This window comes from Telmatherina bonti, assembly GCF_933228915.1.
Source record: "Telmatherina bonti genome assembly, chromosome: 18".
In the NCBI taxonomy this organism is placed as follows: Eukaryota; Metazoa; Chordata; class Actinopteri; order Atheriniformes; family Telmatherinidae; genus Telmatherina; species Telmatherina bonti.
In genome coordinates, this window is record NC_136616.1 from 10,294,208 (window position 1) to 10,300,751 (window position 6,544).

Here is a 6,544-nt window from a genome sequence, read left to right on the forward strand (position 1 = left end):
GCACACCTGCTGGGAACAGGAATGATGAGAAAACGGCTGTAGTTTATACACAACATGTGACCAACAGAAGCTACATTTACTCATTCATTCAGTCTAATTAAGCGTCACAGGAAGCTGGAGCCTCTCACAGCAAGTACATCCTGGACAGATGGCCAGTCCATCAACGGCAAATAACATTTAATATCAACAAAAATAATAATGATTATTTGTAAGAGAAAATAAAAATGGTTTAAATAATTCAAACTTAAATAATTAGCTTTTATTATTTTATTTTGATCAAATAATAAAAATAAAACACTAAAATATGTATAAAAAAATAATAATAACCAAACATGTACCAATAATTATTTTAATACAATTTTAAATAACTTAACATGCATGTAAGGGTTTGTCAGAGAAGATCGAGTAAATCTGAAATATCAATTTAATTTCCCTGGTATCCATCAATCAGTATTTGTAATAGTATTCAAAACATCTGAATCAATGCACCCACCACTTGTCAATGTACGGTGGCCATCAGTGATCAAAATTCTTTCAGACATAAAGATATTTTCATCTGAGCGGATCCAGGGGCATCAGGTGCAGTGAGGCACAGATAACAAGTGTACTGTCTTCTTCTGGTCTTTTTAAGGCCTCATTTCAGCTCCAGCAGGGCTGTCCAGCTTTTAATTGTTTCCTTAAACCAACATGTCTGATTCAATTTAAATGCCTCTCTTCAGTCTCCTGTTCTCAAGTTCTGCCCAATTCTGTTGACCCACCGATGTGATTTGATGTTTGTAGGAAACATCCAACAGCTGCAGGACTGACTTTGGACACCCCTGCAGGGTTACACTCAGTTACTCTCTTCCAGTAACCTCCACCGCCATCAGATACCGATCCAACAGAACATGTTTGGGATGTGGTGGAAACCATCATGGATGTGCACCTAACAAATCTGCAGCAAGGGATGCTGTTATGTCAGAATGGAGCAAAGTCTCTGAGGAATGTTTCCAATGCTGAGTTACTAGATTTTGCTTCATTAAAAAAAAAGAAGTGCTTCTTTATGACAAAGTTATGATATTCTGCTGATCTTCTGAGCCAAAAATGTCCGCGGTCAACAAAACTACCATCATCAATAAATATTTTTCTGTTTTTTTATTTTATTTATTTATTTTTCATAAATCACTTTAACAACTTCAGACCTGTTGAAAACTTTCAAACATTTGATCTTTTTTTTTTTTTTTGGTAACTTAAAGGCAGAATTTGTAAATATTGAGACGATTGTTTCCAACATCAGGTGGGAGAACTGAACAAAACCTCAAACATGTCCACAAACCACCACAGGGTGGGTGTAATGGGGAATAACCCCACACACACACCATTATTTCCACCTTCCACAACACTCAAACACTCAAGTTTATTATTTACTAAGCTGTTTTACAGCTTAGTAAATAATAAACTTCTTGACATTTCAGTAATAATAGAGAGGATTTTTTATATACAGATAAGAGTTTTTAGAGCTGAAAAATGTTTTATAGATCTTTCAGTCTGGCTTTAAGTCTCTTCATAGCACTGAGTTTGCTCCACTGAGGGTTTTAACTATCTTTTGTTAGCTACAGATTCTGGTGACCATGTGATCTTGAATTTGTGAGCAGCCTATAATAAAGTGGATCCCAACATTTTATTGATGGTGAACCATTCCAGTGAGCCCTGGAATGGTTCAGGTCCTCCTAAGAGGACATTTTCTGTTAAACTGGGCCATTTCCAGTCATCCTCTGACCCTCTGTCATGCAGGCTCCCATTGGGGTCCATTCTCAGGCCTTTTTTCATTACACCTCCTTCCTCTCGGGTCACTCATTAGGAAGCACAACTGTGCTTTCCATCTCGATGCTGACAGTCAGGTTAAACGTTAAGGACTGCATGGCCTTTAATTTTCTTCATTTTTATTAAAAAATTTAAATTGCTTTCTGCAATTTCTTTTTTTTTTTTTTTTTTTTTTTTTTTTAAGTGATGATTAATGCAGTTTAACTACTGACTTCAGAATTTTAGTTGTTTTTACAAACTATTTAAACCAGCTTTAGCTTCTTGACAGCATTTCAACCTTTCTTTTGCAATTCTGCTGATTACACTCTGGTGGCAAAGGCAGTCCCATCCCAATGGCAAAAAATATTAGCGCTCCTGCCAGGATGATGGTAAGAGCTGATGTGGCTTGGTGGTAAAATTAAGCCTTTCGTTCAGAAGGTGGTTGGTTCAAATCCAGTTGGCAAATCTTGATGGATCATGTTAGATGGTTATACTTCTTCTTTTAATACATATGCTGGAAGTTTCAAGTGAAGCATTCCTATCCCAATGGTAAAGTTTTTTTTACCAGGGTGCAGCTGAGAGCTGTGCTGGTGTACTGGTTTAATGAAATAGCTCTCGTTCAGATGTTCGTGAGTTTGAATCCTGATGCAGTACCTTGATAAATCAAGTTGGATAGTTGTCCTTCTACTCCAAATGGTTATGCAATTGCATATCAATCATTCAGCATAAAAGGGCATTTATAGTTGCTCTTCTGTAAGAAAAGCAAATTTTCTAGTTAACATCTTTACTGGTTTCTACCAGACTGAACTGGTTTCCGATCACAGTCAGAAATGCAAGTACCAGTTACATTATGGAGTCATGTAACCACCAGGGGAAGCTATGAGTGAGGATTTTGGATTATTACAATATTAATTAGATGTTGAACGGTTTAAATATTTTCACACAAATATTAAAAAAAATGTTGTTCTCCGCAGCAGATGAATGAATGTCTGTCTGATTTATGGTGAAGAAGACGCTGGAAATTTGACTGAAGATAGATTTGAGGAGAGGGAGTGAACCACAGTCCCAAGAAACAATCTCAGCTTCTTTTACATTGAACTGATGATTCTGTCTGTCCATGAAACCAAGCAAAATTTTCCTGTACATGACTGTAAACATAAAATGCATTCACTGTGAGATCATTTCATTTTTAGACAATAGAATCTGAAGTGACATTACAACCCCAGTTCCAAAAAGGTGACTCTTTGTAAACTGTAAAGAAAAACTAAATTAATGATTTCCAAATCTCACCAAACTATTTCATTCCCAGCACAAGATATCAGCTGTTCAGACATTTGACTATTTCCTGACAAGAGGGGCAACAAAAGGCTGTACAGGTAACTGGTAGTGATGAAAAACAACTGGAGGAACAGTTTCCAGCTAATAAGGTTAAAGCTGGGGAAGATCATTTATTTTTACTCTGGGTGAAGTGGTTCCTCGTCCTGATGGTCGTCTATACATTTGGTAATCATGAATAAGAAATGTAGTTAGACCCCAGTTTACTGTAAATCTGTAAAAAGTCTGACCAATCCAAACGTTTGGACCAGAATAGAGTTGATCATTATTTAAAAAAAAAAAAAAAAAAAAAAAAAAAAAAAAAAAAAAAAAGCCTTGGATCAGGCAGCTTCACCTGGCAACAGGTCAGTAACATGACTGGGTATAAATGGAGCACATCAGAGTCTCTCAGATGGCAAGACGAACAGAAGTTCACCAATCAGACAACCTGGGTAAAAAGAATGTGGAACAATTTCAGAAAAATGTTACTCAATGTAAAATCGTAGACTTTGAAGATCCGACCATCTACAGCACAGGTGTCAAACTCCAGTCCTCCTGCAGGTTTTTGTTGTCACCATGCTCCAACACACCTGATCGAAATTGATAAATTGGCTGACAAGAAGCTTCTGGATCCATTAGATCTGAATCAGCTGTGTTGGTAGAGGAAAACAACAAAAACCTGCCGGATACCGGCCCTCCAGGAGTTTGACACCCCTGATCTACAGCGTCTCTCATCAACAGATCCAGAGAGTCAGGAGGAATCTTTGTGTAACTAACATCAAAGTAAAAGATTGATAGATAAATGGGTGTTTTCAATGTGCAGAACATGACATAAACACACTCCCAGCTGTAGAAAATATCTTTATTTACAAATAGATATTTTGCAGCGATTCCACATTTCCATAAAAGATTGTCTAATTAAAACCATGAATTCCAAAGTAAGAATAAAATCCATACACTCCTCTGTAGACTCTGTCACCAAAATAGATCTGATTAGAAAATAGAGCTCAGTAGAAACACTTGTCTGCCTCCTGGTGTCTGTATGAAAATACTGAGCAGAAAAATAGGCTGCATCTTGTCAGACGTTGATCTGTCAGCGATTCAGAGAAGTTTTTTTTTTTTTTTACAGCAGTTTAAAAAAAAAAAAAAAAAAAGAGAGATGGTCTTGCAAAAGGTCCAGATGTGTCCGGGTTCACGTAGCCGTGACAGAAACACGTCGGTATCCTCATCCTCCTCTCTGATCACCGGACCAAAAACCCCGTTTTAAACTGTGACACCTCAGTCCTTGATCCCCCTCTGTTGGATCCTTCAGGAAAGTGCAGAAGATTTACATCAGCCTGGTTTGGAGTAACTCCATCCCATGTCCCGATCTAAGACCAGGGAGGGTCCAGTTTGATGTTCTTCACAGAACCGCCATGGCTTCAATGTACTGACAGGAAGAGCTGATCTCTCTAAATCTGACTGGTGGTTCTGGACCAGATGTACCAACAGGACGAGATTCGGGTCAGGCCTGAAAATGCTCCCAGAGAAAACCCAGATCATCTAGTCCAGTATCTATGACAGAGAACCAAGATCTGAACCAAGTTCTCCACATGCAAGGAGAACTCCAAAAGCTCTGGATCCTCTCCAGAACCGGGGAACATTCCTGAATGTTTAGCAGAACATTAAAACACAGATCTACAGACAGCAGGACATTCATGACCCAATCCAGATCTTCTCCTTCCAGACTGAGGAGGTAAAGTCAGGCCTTCACCAGAACTGGTTCTGAACTGGCTGGGTTACTGGTCTGATCAAGACCAGACACTAGAACAAGATGGAGAACTAAAAACACATAAAGGCCATGGAGATCCCACCACCCTCTATCGCTGCAAAAAACTCCGTTTTCATCCTCCCCGTCAGTCCAGCTGGATCTGGATCTGGATCTGGTCCTGGATCAGGATCACGATCAGGATCAGGATCAGGATCAGGATCTGGATCTGGATCTGGATCTGGATCTGGATCAGGATCAGGATCTGGATCTGGATCTGGATCTGGATCTGGATCAGGATCTGGATCTGGATCTGGATCTGGTTCTGGATCTGGTTCTGGATCTGGATCTGGATCTGGATATGGTTCTGGATCAGGATCTGGTCCTGGATATGGTTCTGGATCTGGATCTGGTTCTGGATCAGGATCAGGATCAGGATCAGGATCAGGATCTGGATCTGGTTCTGGTTCTGGTTCTGGTTCTGGTTCTGGATCTGGTTCTGGATCTGGATCTGGATCTGGATCTAAATCTGGTTCTGGATCTGGTCCTGGATCTGGTCCTGGATCTGGTTCTGGATCAGGATCAGGATCAGGATCAGGATCTGGATCTGGATCTGGATCTGGTTCTGGTTCTGGATCAGGATCAGGATCAGGATCTGGATCTGGATCTGGATCTGGATCAGGCTCTAACAGGTCCAAAGTTCAAAACCTCCTCCTGACAGACGGTTAGCTTCAGGCTCAGGCTTTAGACCCAAACCGTCAGGTCCTGAGGGGAACCACCAGAACCAGTCCCAGTTCTATGATGGAGTTACTATCATTCACCTGCAGCATCAGAGGAGGTCAGAGGAGGAGGTTAGCGGAGGAGGTGGAGGTTAGAGGAGGAGGTGGAGGTTAGAGGAGGAGGTGGAAGTTAGAGGAGGAGGTTAGAGGAGGAGGTGGAGGTTAGAGGAGGAGGTGGAGGTTAGAGGAGAAGGTTAGAGGAGGAGGTTAGAGGAGGAGGTTAGAGGAGGAGGTGGAGGTTAGAGGCGGAGGTTAGAGGAGGAGGTGGAGGTTAAAGGAGGAGGTTAGAGGAGGTGGAGGTTAGAGGAGGAGGTTAGAGGAGGAGGTTAGAGGAGGAGGTGGAGGTTAGAGGAGGAGGTGGAGGTTAGAGGAGAAGGTTAGAGGAGGAGGTTAGAGGAGGAGGTTAGAGGAGGAGGTGGAGGTTAGAGGCGGAGGTTAGAGGAGGAGGTGGAGGTTAGAGGAGGAGGTTAGAGGAGGTGGAGGTTAGAGGAGGAGGTGGAAGTTAGAGGAGGAGGTAGTGGAGGTTAGAGGAGGAGGTTAGAGGAGGAGGTGGAGGTTAGAGGAGGAGGTTAGAGGAGGAGGTCGAGGTTAGAGGTGGAGGTTAGAGGAGGAGGTTAGAGGAGGTGGAGGTTAGAGGAGGAGGTGGAAGTTAGAGGAGGAGGTGGTGGAGGTTAGAGGAGGTGGAGGTTAGAGGAGGAGGTGGTGGAGGTTAGAGGAGGTGGAGGTTAGAGGAGGAGGTGGTGGAGGTTAGAGGAGGAGGTGGTTAGAGGAGGAGGTGGTAGAGGTTAGAGGAGGAGGTGGTTAGAGGAGGTGGTGGAGGTTAGAGGAGGAGGTGGTGGAGGTTAGAGGAGGAGGTGGTTAGAGGAGGAGGTGGTGGAGGTTAGAGGAGGAGGTGGTTAGAGGAGGAGGTGGTTAGAGGAGG